Genomic DNA, 19,916 nt, shown 5'->3' with positions numbered 1-19,916 from the left:
CCTCTAGTGAACTAACGAGAGGACCTGGTGAACCTGTAGATCAGAAGCTCCAACGATATGAGATTAAATGGTTAAACTCATTAACCAAACTAATCAATATTCGTTAACTGTGGGTACACTCCACCAAAGACCCACAGCTGCACTCTTCTTACTACATATATATTTCTATGTCCATGCATATAGATCAATACTAGTAAGTTAGTCTTTCACGAGTGTTCACAACTCCAACTGGGTCAAATTACCATTTTACCTTTGTGTTACCTCTGGCTTCTTAAGTACCAGTTTTTCTTTAATGAACAACTTGTTTATGGTCGAACTAATAAATATAAACTTCTTTCAGGCCAATGAGAGGGAAGACCCTTTATTCAAGTCCCAAAGATACCACTTAAGAAAACACTTATCTACTTACCCTCAATGAGGAAAGGAGTGAATTCCATCTTGTATTATTATGTTCCCAAAACTCCACTTGGTCTCGTCCCCAAAATTTTAGGCATATTGGGTCGGCGAATTAGCCACCCTCACCTATGCAAATCAAAGGACAATCCTTCGTGAATAGGAGTTCATAATATACTCAAGATTAAGACTAAGTCACCTAGGTCTTCCTATTGAAATAGAAACCTAACTAGTCAACAGTGTTACATCTAATGGTTACAATTTTGCGGTCTAATCAATGCAAACTGCATAGGATACCCCCACTCGCGTGTCACCTACTCGAACGCGTTGGATCATTATGTTTGTATTAAATACAAAGTGGGTCTATCCATAGTATTACCAGGATGAGGTACTTAGCCTTATCCCTATACTGTAGACCGTTTAGGCTGTATCTTGAACATTGATCCATGTATGTCTCCACATACAGTTTAGGACTCATAAGACAGCCTCAGATGTTCGTTTATTAGATTTAGTGTTATTAAGACAAAATAGACAACAATACAAACAATAACATTTATTGATCTAACATCTATAACTCTTTATTGATGACGGTTAATCAATAACATTTTCTATCTACGAGTTTTAGGGCATAAAACCCAACAGCTACTACCTTAGGTGTTCCGTTTCCGTCAGCTTTAATATTTGCCCAATTCACCTTCCAAGTCGGTTCCCAAGTAGAGGTATTCCATTTCTATAGGCTTAAATACCCCTTTCTAAACAGAACCTTCCTTAGACAAAGGTCACTTATGGGAATTATTTTACAAATTTAATATTAGATCGAGGATTGGAGAGGAGAGGTGGAAGAAAAGATTCGGGATGGATTTAGGAGTCTTTGTGCAAGCCGTTTGCGGTGAGAGTCGCACATACGATAACGAGGGGGGTTCGTGTCTATACGTGTAGTGTAGTACATGTTTGATGAATAAAGTATTGTTTTAATTAAATGTATTCTATATGATTGGCTTAAAATAAAATTAAAAAAATAACTAATTATAAATACAGCAACCAATTTTGAGATTTAAAAAACATAATTATAGAAATAAAAAAGAGAAGAAAAATTGTGATATATAGCAATAAAAAATGAAAGGCCAGCCCAAAGATACATAATAAGTAAAAGAACAAGAAGAAAACAATTATATACATATATTTTTCTTTTCATTAGCATAGTTGGGTTCGTAATCGGCCATCTCAATAATATTGTCAACATCAAAGAGATGTCCAAATCTCATTGTTGTATAATTTCTTTACAAGAGAATCTTGATTGCTTTTCCATTTTAATGGATAGAGATATCATAATTTATTGAGAGTAATTATTTTAAATGATAAAACCGTTGAAAATATTTTTAAAGATAATAAAATATTATTGTCTATTAGACACCTATAAACATCTATCAATATCGATGATAAATATTAATAGATTTCTATCCGTGTTTATAACGGTTAATTACTAATAGAAAATGACATTTTGTTATATTTGTAAATGAATTGATTCATTTTTCTATTTTCAAAAATAATCCATTTATTTAGGTACTATTTTGATTGTATTATTTATCCTTTGAGACTTTACTTGCATATTCTTTTTCACTAGTCTGGCATAATATTTTATTATTCTTCTCTTTTATTTCATTTTCTTTGTTTAATTTTCCCTTTCTTCCATTGATTTTTGAAAGTCGTTTAAAAAAAATCATCAATAGTATGTACAAGATAGACTAATGAAAACTATATAAATAGAATCTTCATTTAGTAAACCATGTATTATCGACTCATCTTTACCATAAATAAGTAATACAGTTTTTCAGGTAAGATAAAATAAAATAAATTAGATTTTGTTGGTTAACTATTTTATTTTTTATTTTTGCTTTTTGGTTTTTCAATTTTTAGAAAACAAGAACCATAAATCCAGTTTTGTAAATCTTTCGTTTTTTGTCTTTGTTTTTTTTTTTTTTTTTAATTAAGCCTATATTCAATCATTTTCTTACATGGTTTGAACATTTTTCAAGTACAGTAATTGAATTTTTAGACAAAATGTAAAAACAAAAACAAATTCTTGAAAACTATCTTTTCAGTTTTTAAATTTTGGCTTGATTTTTAAAAGTATAGGTAGAAAGTAGATAAAAAAAACCAAGACGAAAATATACATTTGGTAACTATTTAGTTTTTTTTTATTTTTGGTTTTTGACAATTAAGTCTATTTCCAGACCATTTCTTAAGTTGTTGCATCTTTCTTAAGTATAATAGTTGAATATTTAGCAAAATTTAGAAAACAAAAACATAAAATTACAGCCCCATTTGATAACCATTTAATTTTTGGTTTTTGGTTTTTGTTTTTGAAAAATAAGTCTATATCATCCACATTGCTTATAATGATTTGCGTTTTTCTTAAGTGCATTAGTTGAATTTTTAGCCGAATTACAAAATAAAAACAACTTTTAAAAAGTTACTTTTTTTAATTCTCAAAATTTGGCTTGATTTTTTAAACGGGACAGTTGCAAATATAGACATTAAACTCAAAGTATTAGCAGATTCATAATGTAAAAAAATTACAAATATGACCAAATTTAAATAATCTATCAGTGATAGACCATATTATTGGTAGGAGTTCATATCATGGTAAGAGTATATCCACGATAGAAGTCTATCGCTGATAAACTTGACTATATTTGTAATTTTTTTAAATGATGTTATACACTTGTTTATTATTCCTAAAAATGCTACCAACTACAATTTCCCTTTTTAAGTCATTGGTGAAAAGTAATAACAATAGAAGAAATTTGGATGTAGAAATAGTGTCCATAGACTTAATTTTCAAAAATAAAAACAAAAAACAAAATGGTTACCAAATCGGTCTATTTTTTTAGTTTTCAAAAGTTGGTTTGGTTTTTTAAACTATTAATAAAAACATAGTATAAAGGAAAAAAATTTTAATGTGGAAATATTGTCTAAAGGCTTCATTTTAAAAAACCAAAAAAAAAAAAATCAAATGGTCACAAAGTGAGGCCATAAAGGTGGAAATGGGCCTTTGTAGACTTAATTTTCAAAGAATAAAAAACCAAAAACAAAATATTTACCAAATAAAGCCTAAATGATATACTTTTAGACGAAATATATGATTACATCAGATTAATTTGACTAGTAAAGTTGAAATTTTGTTTTTACTTCATATTTCCTAAAAAGGACCAAATGAAAGATGCCGTTTGTCAGTTTTTTGGAGATTACATAATCAATGTAATCAAATTTTGTTGATAAGTTTGAGATATTTTTCCTTTTTAAAAAAATTGAAACATTTTAACCGTTGTTCTTTTGAGATTTTTTGGTTAAAAAATACTTTTTAGAGAGAAATTAAACATGGAAAGCATCAAAATTTGGCCGACTTTTGTACAAAGGATGAACAAAATCAAAGAAAAACTATAGATAGTATGACTACGCTATGCATAGCATTGTGATGTTGCAAGAGGCATTTGTTGAAGGGATTAACTTATTTTAGATGTAATTTTCCTTTAGTCTTTAAATTTCAAAATATTATATATTAATGCTAAAAAAATGAATTAATTTAGTGAATTTGTAATTTTAGGAGAAAAATAATCCAACTGCACTATAAGACAAATGAAATTAAACACCAGTATGGTATAAGGCTATCAACACTCTGACACTCGACTTAATAAATGGTTGAGATGAGTGAAAGTAGTAGAGAGTACTCGTGAGTATTTTTACTGTACGTTTAACGAAATAATCCTATCGATTATATAGGTTTAGTTTTATGTAATAGAGGCTAAGGCTCATAATTGTCTCTTTTTAATTAGTATCATTGTCTAAAATGGTATTCGATACATCATCTGTTCATCTTCCCACTAACTTCTCTATGAATTGTCCTTTGTATTTTTTTCTTAGGGATTAAAGATGTATTTTTTCTTATAATTTAAGACATTAAAAAGACGTAATTGATTGAAACTTTTTGTAGTCTGAGTAGTAGTTAATGTGTTTTAATTTCAAGCATATAATATTTTCTTTAGCTTTTTAAAAGAATTTTTTTTGAGGAATTTGAAAGGACACATTTGTTGAAGGGAATCCCGTTTTCCATGATTTGGATCCGACCGTTGAAAATTGTGAACCAATTTAAATAACATTTTTAAGCACTTTATTAACATTTAATATTCTATTCTGACATTTTTGGCTATATACAGCTGTACTAGCCGGTCTCTTCTTCTATATATATATATATATTAAAAAAAGCAATAAAATATTGTAATTAAAATGTCCATCCAAACTAGATTATTAAACTTACGGTTATAGGTTGATATTTATATCAATATTTATACATCTCTATAAATCCAAGTATCGACGTACATAAAAGGTAAATTGACATTTACATAATATCATTAAAAAGATGTTTTTACCAGTTCCAACATTTAAAGTTAATATTTTTTTTTGTTTTTAAATTAAAAAAATAAACTAAAATATTTACAAAATATAACAAAATTTTAGAACTATAATTATAGGCGTTGATAGACAGTGATAGACTTCTATCAGTGTCTATCAACATCTATCATTGATAATTCTAAAATTTTGTTATGTCTTGTACCATTGACAATTTCCCGTCATCAAGTTTTTGGCGCCTTTGAAGGGTGAAAGGAATTCTTCCATTGAACTACAAATCGAGGAGACTTATTGTTGCACCTACAAGAGCAAACGTACCACAACTAAGGAAGCAGACATATATCCAAAATAACAATGAAAATAAAATAAATAACCTATACTAAAAAAGCAAAGTAAAGATAGAACAGAAGACATCCCTGGAAAAATAGAAGTGTTGCCACCGCAAGGAGTCTTCCATATAGGAGATGGCTTTCAACTGCTTGGGTCAAGTTGGCCACCATGAGCTTAGAACTGCCTTCAGTTCTTTTGCGACTGATTGTCCTTCTACCTTGGGGTCAACATTGGCTTTCAGCGCATCGCTTACACTTCAATGTTGTTTGCAACCTGGTCGCACAAGCTGTAATACACCCAAGATAAAAAGTTTACTCGCAGAGACACAAAACTTAACAAACATTTAGCTGTCAAGTCCCTAGCAACGGCGCCAAAAACTTGATGATGGAAAATTAGAAGTCAATTCTACTCGACAACCAACTTCCCTTAGACGCGGTATGCGATGCATATTCCTAAGATATGCGTTGATAGTTATGCATCGATGGTCATGCATTGGAATGCAAAATGTGTTGACGAATGTATGCGATGACCATGCGTCCTGCCACAAGTTTTCTTGCATTCACGCCAAGTATAACATGAACGCAAGTTTCTCAGGTAATCCGAGGTCGAACATAGGGACTTGTAATTATATGTTTGCGGTGATTGTGCATGTGACAGTTGAATAAAAGAATGGAGGGGATATTGCTACGTTAATCCTACTCCTACTCCTATCTAACGGACAACGCAATGAGAGTATGCATGAAAGGTAGAGATGCAACAAACCTTGACATGAAATAATGTATGGGAAAATAGGTAAAATGCAGAGATGAATTCATTGTAATACTTAAGAGTGACTGCAAGGGCAACCCTCGTCAACGCAAACTAATGCGATCATGCAACACTCATATAATAGTAAACCACCTCTCGGTGCGAATGCTACGGCTTCTAATGCTAGAACGAATGTGATGTATGTGCAGAGGTGTCTATAGGGCCTACACATAAGCCTCTAATTCTTATCTATGCGATGATATACAAACAAGGTGACCACATATCATCATTCCTATTCCTAGGGTACATGCGATGCAGTGTTGACAAATAGAGCTTATTTCTAAGTCCCTATCTTTTGCTTATGCCGACTAATCTCACTCTCTCGAGTCTAGATTCTAACCTAGCACTCTCGAGTCATTAGGTTCTTTCTTTAGACTCTCTCTCGAGTAGCTCTAAAGGGGTGTTGGGCACAACATAAAACAAGACAAATGCATGAACTTGGTTGACGCAAGGTTGTTACTATCCCTAGTGAACAACGTATACCTTGCTTAATGCGTCCAACCACTTACCCTCTCGTGTAGTTAGTTGTTGTTGACTTTACTCATAGACAAGCAGTGTGTTGTCGCAGCTTCACACTAAGCAAATAAGGTTACTCATACACTCACGCAATGCACACTTCTCGGTGGTTTGCTACATGTTTCATATCCCTAATCCACATGACTAAATATGCAATACCCAAACAATCCCACTAAGTGTTGCAATGAAAGTAAAAATGCTAAGCAAGAAGATGGAGATGGAGTTGAAGGAAACAGAGAAGTGCATTGAAAACAAATTGTATTAATTTCTTAATTCAAAATGTTATACAATACAATATAGAAAAAGAAAGGAAAGGAAATGACCAGCTGGAAGCAAAGATTTTCTCCCAGCGGATGTGCGTCAAGGCTGTCGGTGGTGCCATGGATGGGCATAGAAGCTGAATCTCTCGAGATCTAGCTTCGGTCAAAGGGTCCGATCGTCACTCGAAATGGATGAAGGAGGTGAAGAACTCTCAGCCATCTTCTCACACGTTGTATCTGGATCGCGGGGAAAATCCTCGATTGAGGGATAATCTCTGGATGATTGAATTTCAGCTCTTCGGCCTCTATTTATAGAGCTTGAGTTGTCGGCAGCATTAATTGGACTGCTTAGAGTTTGACATTCAGCGCGTTCGTCCTTTCTGAACCTCTGCCACTAACGGCATGCTATGTGCCTGTCTCTTATACACATCTAGATGTGTATAAGAGACAGGCCACTAACGGCATGGTAGGTGAAATGTCAACATCAGCTTTGGATTTTCTCGAGGTAGATGCGTTGATGCGTTCATTTCACCTACCTTACGTTGATCCATTAATTTGCGTTGTCGCATAGCCGCAATCATTTAATGGCCGCATTCGCTTAATACCGCAACTCTACACGATGACCGCAATCACCTAACGAGCGTAATCCTCATGTGATAGACGCATGTGGCTGATCACCATAACACCTATGCGTTGATCGATGCGTTTGCCTTGTGATGGAGAGCTTCTCCCCATGCGGTCATCTATGCGGTGGTCTTGTTTCCGCATTTGCATTTATTTCCTGCATTAGCTACAAAGATAGAACATTGAACGCATAATTAACACAAAGTAACGGGTTAGCTGAGTTCAACATGCTAATCGACGCAAGCTCATATTCTTGTGAATTCCTATCATGATCGACGCATATTCTACTTAACAACCTTCATAATTCTAAGTAAAATGCCTAAGATGACATGCACATCACTCCTCAATCAGATGAATCCTAAAATTGTAGACTTATTCAGTCGGTGATCTGGTCACTCTCACCCATACAAATCAAAGGACTGTCTACATAGGCAGAAGTTCACAACTTACTCAAGATTCAAGTCATTTCACCTATGCTCATCAATTATGAATGACATTATATAATGAGACTAATCATTTCGTGGTCCGATCTTATACAAATTTCTTTATATAGAATACCTCCACTCATATTTCTCCACATGAATGATCAGGATCAGATCATTTGTAGCACTTTACAACAATTGTAACATCTACAAAGCGAGTCGTATTTGTAATGTCACCAAGATAAGATACCCAACCTTATCCATCTATTATAGGCCATTTAGGTTATTATTTAAACATGATCTACTTGTATGTCTCTACATACATGTTTAAGCTACAAAAATAACTTCATATATTAGTTTATTGGTTTTGTGGGTTAATGCTACTAAATGTCAAATGAAATACCTCAGATTTTATTAAATAAATGAATCATTTGTATATTACAATTACAAACTAAAGAACCCATGAGATTTAGAGCATCAACCCCAACAATCTCCCACTTATCCTAAAGCTAGTGGAGTATACATCACAAAAGTCATACTAATACAAAAGAACACAAAACAAGAAACTAGGGCATAAAATGCGCCCATTACAAAATCTCCCACTTACCCTAGACTAGATATGGCATGTCCCGTAGACCCATACTCTACAGTTGACCCTCAAACACCTTAGTCGTGAGGGCCTTTGTAAATGGATCAACAACGTTGTGTACCAAAGCTATCTGCGTAACGATCACGTCACTTCAATGCACAATCTCACGAATGAGATGATTCTTCCACTCTATGTGCTTCCTGTGTTTGTGACTCATAGGATTGTCTGCTTTATGAGATGATGCACAATCTCTCGAATGAGATGATCCTCTGCAGATTTGTCCGCTCTATGTGCTTCCCTCATTTCCAGTCAAAGATCTTTTAGTCATTTTGTCTTAAAGACATGACTCATATAAAGGTAAATAATTTTCTTCTAACTCGCTCAGAAGTTCATTCTTGATCAATCTTTCAATCCTATTGAGATTTATGTGTCCTAATCTTAGGTATCAAAGATGGGCATTTTCTTTAAGAAAAATTTTCTATCTTTATTGTGAGTTACCACAGTTTTTAAACAGTTCAGTATTTGGAGAGCTTTTGTTGCTAACAATCTTAGCACATAAAGATTGTCTTCTAGCTTAGTAGAACAAATATTAATACCATTTTTGTAAATAAACACTTTATTTATAGAAAAAAAAAGTATAATTTTGTTAAAGTAAACACTATATAGAAATTAAGTTCCTTTTTAAATCAGGAAGTACATATATGTTTTCCAATAAAACATAATTTTTCTATAAAGTAAGTCGGAGTCCTCCCAATGCCGTCACAAAGACAACATGCCCAGTTCCTACACGCATTGTCATCTCCCCAGCCTCCAGTTGTCGCCAGGAACTCATTCCCTGAAATGAAGAAAAAACGTGGTTAGTGGCGTATAAATCTATTATTTAGGCTGAATAATTATTCTCCACTAAACAAGTCTCCAATACAAGTAAATTGCATTTACCTTACTTGGCCTTCTTATTTTTTGCCAAGTACTTGGGACAATTGCTCTTCCAATATCCTTTCTGGTTGCAACAGAAACAACCTCTATTTGCAGCCTTGACCTTCTTGCCTTTTTGGGCAGCAACTAGTGGGTTAGCTTTCCCTTTTTTACCTTTCTTCTTTCTCCACTCTTTGGTGCCGGAAGGGAAAGGCACAAACTTAGTTCCAGAGGTTGAATCTCTAAAGAACTTTTTAGAGGACGATGCCACATTTTCCTTACCCTTCTATTCCCTAACTTTCATCAATGATTGGAAAGTCTACAGCTCATTGAGCAAAGTGGTTAGGTTGTAGTTAATCTTGTTCATAACAACATTGCTACAGAACTGTAAGAAACATTTAGATAAAGTTTCAGGATGAAGCTAACCTGACTTTCTTTGCTTCATCAATGAAAAACTCATTCTTCCCTGCTACATTAAAGTGGACCATCATGTTGAGAACATGTTCTCGAACAGATGTCCTCTCTTGCATATGAGCATTGGAGATGAATTTAAGAGCATCATGCCTGAGTTGTGCGACGGTTGTCCGAACATTCTCTGCAGGGATTCCATGATCTCATTGGCAGTGAGCATAGGCTCATGCTTCTTGGCCAACTCTTCATAAAGGCTTGCCAAGATATACGCTCGAGCCTTTTCATTTTCCTGTACCCAATGCTCGTATGTCTCCCAAACGTTTTGAGTGACATTTTGAGCTAGGACTGGAGGACATTTCTCCACCAGGACAAATCTCAAATCATTGATGATCAGAACTGTATTAATAGTGTTTTCCAGGTGATGTAATTATCACCAACTAATTTTTCGACGATGAGCATATTTAATGTTGCAAAAGTCATTTTGGAAAAATTGTTGAAACATACAATTTATTTATATAAGTATTCATGCATTACCCATTTAGAAGAACCAATCAAATTTACAAAATAATTTAATGCACCCTATGTGACATCTATTTTGCAATGATGTTTCAGTGAGACAAGGTAAAGCCACTGTAGGGTGATCAGGTACCCCTTCACTGAAATGAGACTATCTCAACCAATATGCAAAATAATTCCTTGTTCCTGTAAATATCAGTCACTATTGTTCGGCCCAGAAATTGTTAACTAGCTTGACATTTTCTTGTAAGTGTAACCCCTTATTTTAAATTCTAGAGTTTCGCCCCAATGAGCCAACCGTAGGAAAAAACCGATTGGGGCAAAAAAAAAAGAAACCCTATCCATTTCTAGATTTTGAGTAAATAATCATGCAAATGCCATCCGTAGGGGGACATAAGCAAATGTGCCTCGAGACCAAGCATGAAAATTTACTACAAACTAACGGAGAGATCGCGGGATGTGTTGCTCCCACTTACTATAAATACTCTCTCCATTCACCTTGGTATTGACCTATACAAACACTATTCATAGAAGACACAGATAAAGGTGCCTCAGGTTGAGTATATATCTCATGGTGTGAACTATGAGGGAAAAACGTGAAAATAAAAAATGAAGTATCATATACCCCATTTTCCTCTCATTGAGTATTTTACCTAAGGTTAATTAAACTTAGAAAAATAAAGCTAATTAGTTTTACTAAGTGATTATTTAAATTTGTCCAAAAGTAACACTTATTTTGGATAGTTAAATAATTTTGATTAATGTTCATTAAACATTTCAACAAACTTTAATCAACAATTACATGCTTGTAGCAAATCTATCTAATTCACCTTCTAGATCAGTTTCCAGGTAGGAGTGTTCCGTTTCTATTAGCTTAAATACCTCAGCCTAGACAAAACCAGCCTTAGACAAAAATCCCTTATAGATACATTTGCTACAATTTTAACCTTTTATTAAAACCAGTTTAATCCTATTAAATTGATCTAAAAGATTAAACTAATTTCTAATTTCATTAGAAATGTTGTGAACTTAAGTCTATGTGAATCATATTTTAAAATATTTTAAAAAATGATTTTAACCTAAGTTTGCATGCAATTCTGAATTATTGATTTTAATTTCTAATTTTATTTAATTATAATAATTATAAAATAAATTAAACAAACTAAAACCATACATTACATTTTATGGCATACTTAGTAAAATTATAACATTGATAAAATTATCTAAAGTAGTGTCATGCTTCATGTAATCTCCATTTCATTACTTAACATACATAACAATTATATACTAAAGTAATGAAATAAAAAATTATAATATTCATTCATATATCCAACTATATATTATATCTCTTATAATACAAATGATGCATGTCAACGTTATTATGCATGCAAACATATATTATAACACTTATATTATATGATGCATGAGCATGCTATAAAATAAATCTTGCAACTATATTATAACATTTTATAACATTCGTGATTCATATTAATACATAACTCATGGTGGGATTTTACCATATGACATACATTATGACATATAAAACAATAAAATTAAACTATACATTAAATGCATAATTTAAAGAGAAATTATTGAACCGGGATTGGACTCCCAAATAATTGATTAAATTAATAGAATTTTTATATTAATTTAATTATTTAAAAAACTAACTATTACATAAAAATAGCTTCAAAACTGCCTGAACCGAACCAAAGCCACGAACCAAGCCGCGAACCATTCAAACCAAGTGAACCAGACTGCCTAAACTTCACAAACCGTTCGCGAATCGTGTGAATTTGCTGTCTCAGAGCGTTGCAACGTTGTGACCTAACATTGCAACGAAAGAAATTTCCGTCCACCTCTTCTAAGTGTTGTAACGCTAGGGCACAACGTTGCAACTGATGTACAGTCGCTTACTGTTTTGCAACAATTGCTCTAATTTTGGTCCAATTTGGGCCTCGTTTTCAACAGAATGTCGTCGAAAAACTCACGAACGACACTAATAACGAATTACAAACTCGACTGCAATAGTTATGCCCAAAACAACTGGAATTATAAACCAAATTTGTAAAGAAAAGCAATAAATTCTATAGTCCAATTCTGAAAACATCCGCAATTGCAAAACCTATTCATTCATTCATCATCATGAACAAAAATACATAATGCAACCCATCATAAACTGAATTTTAATTCAGAAAAATTAAAATTGTGACCAAGAACGCCACTCTAATATCAATTGAAGGACTGTGAAGTCCAATGCAAATTAAATATATATAAAAAATCAATAACTCGATAGATTAACTAATTTAGTACATATTACAATCGTTCTCTACGAGTTTTTATGTCTTGAAATCGATTCAAATTTCTTGAATGGAAAAATATAATTTTGAGACTGACAAAGAATTTGTTGTAAGTATGCTTTACGAACTCGATCTTCAATATTATCATTATATATAGAAATTTTAGTTCTTAGACCCAGATCTATGGCTAGTACTCCTAAATTGATTACTATATAAGATCTATCATAATCAGAAGTGTATTTTCTTTTTGAAGACGATGACACTATGGTCTCTATTGTTATGTTTCTTTTAAAATTTCTCTCCATATTATATAGAGTTAACTTTACAAGAGTATTATCAATAAAAGTATTATGATTTATTACATAGATTTAAAAATATGAAAATTAAATAGATTGAGAAAATTTTGAAACTTACTTAGTGAATGGTATGACACATATATTCTGACAAGGAAAAGGGAAAATTATCTTGTAGCTTTAACTCTAAATTCAATTAAAATAAATATATACTAAATAATATAAATTTAAAAATTAGGTAAAAAAAAAGTTATAATATCTTTTCAATAGAAGGTTGTTAAGACTAGAGTGTGAAAATTGAGGTTGAAAAAAATATCTATAAATGTGAAACACGAGGAGGAAGAAAATATCTATAATCAAAAGAAATTTAATGTCTTTTTTTATTATCCGAAATTCCATTTTTAGGCAAGACTTTGGTAATAGATAACATCGGAAGGATTGACCCACAACCTAAGCATCAATAAATGCCTTTGTTCCCGCTGCACCATCTTCATGTCTCCAAGAAATCATTGGTTTTTCATTATATATATATTGTTAAATATTATTAAAAATTTATATAAAAAATACAAAATACGATAAGTTGAAGGGGGCACGTGTCCCCTCTGGCCCCAACGTAGTTCCTCTAGTGGTTATATTCCAATTAATTTAATTGGATCATTTATTAAAACTAGTTTATTATGTGATGCACGTGTTATAAAATTTTAAAATATAACCTCTTTGGTAGAAGTCGATATGTTATTTTATTAAATCTTATTAACAATCTTTATATATGACTATTAATAATTCTTAAAAATAGATCAAATAATTTTCTCACTTATTCCAATGTTGTATTTTAATTTCTTTAATTCCAAATTTTTAATTTAAAAAATAAATATACATTTGAATTAGTTTAATATTTTTAGTCACTATTTAGTAGATAACAGATCTTAAATCTTAAATCTAATTAAAAATGTTATTCCCACATGGTAAAAATCTTAAATAAACTAATTTATTTAAATTTAAATTTAAATAAGATAAAAAAAATTTTAAAAATTCACAAATTTATCTATTCAATTTTAGAGACTTGTTTGCATCTTCAAACTATACCACATTTTAAATTTTTAATAATTTATTTTAACAAATTATTTTATTAACAACAATCTATGTTTACCTTGGAGACATCAATAGTAATTTTAAAACCCTAGATCTGAAATCTCTTACAATTTATGTAATTTGATAATTAAGATAATTTATAATTTAATTAATAAATAACACTTATATATACACATATACATATATATAAATAAGAAAGAGAAACTGATGGGAATAAACAAAAAGAAAAAGAAAAAGAAAAAAATTAGAAAAAAAGTCATTAGAAGAAGAAAAAGTGAAACAAAGGAAAAATTGGAAAAGAATCACATATAAGGAGTTGGAAAAAAAACCTAAAAGCTTAATAAGAGAAAAATTAAATGTGATGCTACATATTGTTAATGACGTTTTTTTATTAAAGAAAAAAACAATACCTGAAGTTGAAAAACGGTAAACGATATATAAAAATAAAAATAAAATAAAAAAACGACACAAAAACGTGAAATAATAGTGAACCAAATTAAAAAAAATAGATATATATAATGCTATAAAAAAATCAAGAACTTTTGAAAAAAAATTCTAGTACTTCCATAATGCCAACTTTTTCCATTTATTATTTGACACATCACTAAATGATTTATTAATTTATTATTTATTTATTTTGTAGATCTCATATAATTTTTAAATGTTCCTATTGTGGCAAGCAATAAATGAAGGTAGTATAGAAAATTTTCCATACTACCACCGTAGTACTAGAAAGAAGAAGAAAGTGAAGAAAAGATACTGAAAATTTGAAGGTTTAATTTAGCTATTTATATATTAATTTTTTAATTTGATTTTATAAAATTAATTTAGATATGGGATTTTGAGATGATGTTTGTTAGAAAAATAAAAATAATAAAAAGATAATGATTATATTATTTTGAAATAAATAAATTATTTAATTAATCTCTTCCAAACTATATATATATAAAAAAGATATCATCCAAAAAAAATTAACTAATGAGATTTTATCTAAAAAAGCTTTTTTTTGTTTTTTTTAATCTCTTTGACGTGATTGAGAGAAATTTTTAGATAGCATAGATTGATCTTTTTATTGTGATTGAAAGAACTTTTACTCAATGTGATTTAGAAATTGTGATTTTTATTTTTATTTTTTTTTCCTTTTAAACGTGATTTAGAGGTTTTTTTTTTAATATTTTCTACATTGCATCTTTTAGATTTTAGATTTAGATAGTATATCGATATGTTTATTTATTTTTATTTTCTCTTTTTAACGTGATTGAGAGACGGTTCCTTTTTAAGTTTTTTTTTTCTTTTAAATGTGATTTAAAATTTCTTAATTTTATTTAATTTTATTAATACTTTGAATGCGAAATTATTCAAGATGACATTATAACCACCATCTAAAAGGGACAAAAGGAAAATCAAATATTTTTCTCCAATAATATTTTTTAAATAGTATAAATAATAGAAAATTATTAGAAGTATAGTTATTTCTCAAATATGTAGTGACAAGGATGACACGTCAGCTTCCTTGACAAAAGAAGAAGTCCAGCGTGGAGCCACCTCAGTAACCACCGTGGCCTCTCTCTCCCCAAACTATTTCTGGTATAACCAACAGATGCCCAATCACCTGCACACCAACAAAGGACAGAAGTTGTTATTTTTTATTCCTTTCCATTTTGTCGTTTTCATATACTCGGTTGATGTATATAATTCCCTCATTCATTCTGTAAAACACACAAGAAAAACAGAAGAAAATATACATACTGATATACAAAGAAAAAGGAATAAGAGATTACCTTCATTACGAAAGCTCCTCTGTCATACTGCTTCATACAACCTTTCATCAACATTTTTCTTCTTTTATCAGCTACTCTAACTTGGTATCAGAGCAATAGCCACTCCTTGCTCTTTTAATAAGCGAATCGATCCCAAGATGGCAAATCCACCGGCTACCCCTCAGCCTATTTTTCCTGGAATCATTAATAGTGGAAATATCACAAGTCCACCCCTCAATCAACCACTAAACCAGGTGACATCCATTAAGAGTGATAGGTCCAATTTTCTCCTCTGGCAAAACCTAGCATGGCCAATCCTCAGAAGCTACCATCTGGAAGGCTTCCTAACCAAAGAAAACCCCTGCCCAAGTCGATTCATTGTCAGACAAGCAAATGAAAATTCAGATGAAAGTTCAAGTGCTGATCCAAGCCCTGCAACTTCAACAGAAGCTGAGCTACAACCCAATCCAGCATATGAAGCATAGATAGCAGTCGACCAACTACTCTTAGGTTAGCTTTACAACTCCATGAACCAAGACATTGCTACACAAGTAATTGGACATCAAACAGCAAGGGAGCTATAGGAAGATGTCAAAGAGCTTGTTAGAGTTCAATTGAGGGCTGAAACTGACTACCTGAAGAGAAGTTTCCAACAAACTCGCAAAGTTTCCCTGAAAGTGAGTGAGTACTTAACTCTAATGAAGAAATATGCTGATAGTCTTGCTCTTGCAGGTTCACCAGTGTCTCCTTCTGACCTTATATCTCAAGTGTTGGTTGGCTTGGATGAAGAGTACAATCCAGTTGTTGTAGTAGTGCAAAGCAAAGGCACAACCAGGTGGTCTGATCTTCAATCTGACCTGTTATCTTATGAGAAGAGACTTGAGTATCAGCTGGCCATCAAGTCTGGTGTTACTGGTATGAAAAATATGTCTATCTCCCTAGACTCTCCATTCATAAATGTAGTATAGAATAGTCCCAACATTCCATCAAATTCCCATTGAAACTCCTATGGATACAATCAATCCTCAAATTACAGAGGTGGAGGAGGAAGAAATAGAGGGCACGGTCGATGAAACAATGCCTCTACAACCAGGCCTACCTACCAAACTTGTGGAAAAATAGGCCACACTGCTGATATCTGTTACTTCAGGTACAATAAAGAGTTCAATAATCCTAGATAGACACATACTCGAGCTGAATCTACTCAGCTCCCATCAAATAGAAACCAATAACAGCCTTCCTCAGCCTTAATTGCTCACTCAACAGCTACCTCCCCTGAAACAGTAGCTAACCCCAACTGGTATGTTGACAGTGGAGCCTCAACACATGTAACCAGTAGCCTAACCTTCCTTCAATCCTCCTCCAGCTACACAGGTAATGACAGAGTTGTTGTTGGTAATGGTACTTCTCTTAGTATATCACAATCAGGACACTCCAATCTACATACTAAGAATGGCATTCTGTCCCTACTAAACATACTTTATGTACCTGCAATCACCAAAAATTTAATCAGTGTATCCAAATTAGCCAATGATAATAATGTTGTGGTTGAATTTCATGCTGATTTTTGTGTGGTTAAGGACAAGGACTCGGGGGTGGCACTTCTGACCGGATGACTTAAAGATGGACTCTACCTTTTGGACAATGTCAACCAGCTAATAAATAAAGCACCTTCCACATCAGGATTCTCAGGTGCTCGCTTGACAAATTGGTCCAACCAGTTTTCCTCACATTCTGCTCTTGCAACCAGTACTTCTATCTCCAAACTACTCCTCCATAGATGATTAGGCCATCCATCCCTTAAAATTTTGTCTAAACTTATTAGTGGATGTAATCTGGAAAATGTTGTTAATGAAAAGTTCTTTTGTGAAGCATGCCAATTTGGAAAGTCACATAATCTACCATTTTCTGATTCTCTGTCTCGTGCTAAACAACCCTTTGAGTTAGTTCATACTGATCTCTGAGGACCAGCCCCAATACTATCAGCAGATGGCTATAGATACTATGTTATATTTGTGGATGACTTTAGCAGGTTCACTTGGTTTTACCCCCTAAAACAAAAGAGTGATACACTAGTTGCCTTTCAAAACTTTCAAGCTCTTGCTCGCACACAGTTTAATAGAACCATTGGAACCTTGAAAATGGATAAAGGAGGAAAATACCAACTTGTTGCTCAAATGTGCACACAGTTGGGAATTTATATCAAATTGTATTGTCCTTACACATCAGCTCAAAATGGTCGTGTTGAGCGCAAACATCGGCATATTGTTGAGACTGGTCTAACACTCCTTGCTCAAGCTAGGATGCCCCTACATCTATGATGGTATGTCTTTCAAACCACTGTGCTTCTTATTAATGGCTTTCCTTCTTCTGTTCTTCAGGACATCAGCCCAATGGAAACACTACTTGGGAGGAAACTGGACCTGACATCCTTCAGAGTGTTTGGATGTGCCTGCTACCTACATCTACGGCCTTATCATTCTCACAAATTTGATTTCCACAATAGAAAGTGTGTATATCTTCACCCCTCACCTATGCACAAAGGGTACCGTTGCCTCACTGATGATGGAAAACTAATAATCTCACGCCATGTGGTATTTAATGAAGAGGATTTCCCCTTTCAAACTGGTTTTGCCAATAACCAGCCCTCCAGCCCTCCTACCTCAGCTCCTCCAATCACTACTTGGTTTCCTCAACCATTAATAAACTTACCCCCATCATGTCAATCACCAGTTCTCCACCATCCTCATCCATCTCAGAACTAACATCACTGTCTTGATCCCTTACTGATTCCACTCACCCCACACTCAAACTCTGGTTTACTTTCCCCAAGCTCTCCACTCATGTCTCCATCTCAGGCCTTACACAACTCACCAAATTCTCCTACAGACTCACCTCTACCAAATTCTCTTCCACAGTCCTCCCTACAACATTAACTAATCTCTGCTCAGCCTTTACTAGGCACTCATCTTATGATCACTAGGGAAAAAGCAGGTGTTTTCAAGCCCAAAATATGGTTTGCAGAGCTTGTTACTGATCTCACTCAAGCAGAACCACACACTGTTTCTCAAGCCCTGTCAGTTCCACAATGGAAACTAGCAATGGTTAAAGAACTTACAGCCCTGCAGCGCACAAATACTTGGACACTAGTCCCTCCTCCCTCTGCTACCATTATAGTTGGTTGCAAATGGGTTTATAGGCTAAAACGTGATGCACAAGGATAAGTTCAATGGTATAAAGCATGTCTTGTTGCTAAAGGCTTCCATCAGCATCCTGACTTTGATTACTTCAACACCTTCAGCCCTGTTGTCAAGTTCTCCACCATCAGAATTATCCTCACACTTGCAGTCTCCCATCGCTGGCCACTTCGTCAAATAGACTTCAACAATGCCTTCCTCAATGGCACACTCAAAGAGACTATCTACATGTCTCAACCTCTTAGTTTTGAAAGTGCAACTCACCCTCAATATGTCTGCAAGCTCAATCAAGCTATTTACGGGCTTAAACAAGCCCCTCGAGCTTGGAATGATGAGCTAAAAGGTTTCCTATGTCGCAATGGCTTCAAAGTAAGTTCCCTTGATACCTCCCTATGCTATATGCGAACCTCATCATCTATTACCATACTTCTTGTCTATGTGGATGACCTAATCCTTACAGGCAATGATCTAGCTCATATTGATCATCTTGTATCCATATTCCATAAACAATTCTCCCTTAAAGATCTTGGCACACTTAACAAATTCCTTGGCATTCAAATCTACTATACACCAACCGGCCTTCACCTTCATCAAGTTCAATACATCACTGACCTGTTAGCCAAGCTAAATCTTCAGCATGTCAAACCTTGTCCAACACCTGCTGCCCCTGGCACCTTGTTATCAATCAATATAGGCAAACCTCTCCCTGATCCTTTTCTCTATCAAAGCACAGTTCACCCTTCAATATCTAACCAATACCTGCCCGGACATAGCCTTTATTGTTAACAAGTTAAGCCAATTCCTCAAAGCTCCAACTGATGTACATTGGTTAGTTGTCAAAAGAGTGCTTCGCTACCTAGCTGGAACAACACAGCTTGGTTTAACCATTCAATCTGATCCACACCTTACCATTTTAGCCTATTCTGATGCTGATTGGGCCTCGAGCCTTGATGATAGGAAGTCCACTGCTGCGTACTGTCTTTATCTTGGTTCCACTCTTATATCTTGGTCCTCTAAGAAGCAAGCAACTGTGGCACGCTCTAGCACAGAATCCAAATATAGAGCTCTTGCTCATGCTGCC

The sequence above is a fragment of the Benincasa hispida genome, chromosome 5 (assembly GCF_009727055.1).
Source record: "Benincasa hispida cultivar B227 chromosome 5, ASM972705v1, whole genome shotgun sequence".
Classification (NCBI taxonomy): Eukaryota; Viridiplantae; Streptophyta; class Magnoliopsida; order Cucurbitales; family Cucurbitaceae; genus Benincasa; species Benincasa hispida.
Note: the sequence above shows the minus strand (reverse complement) of the source record.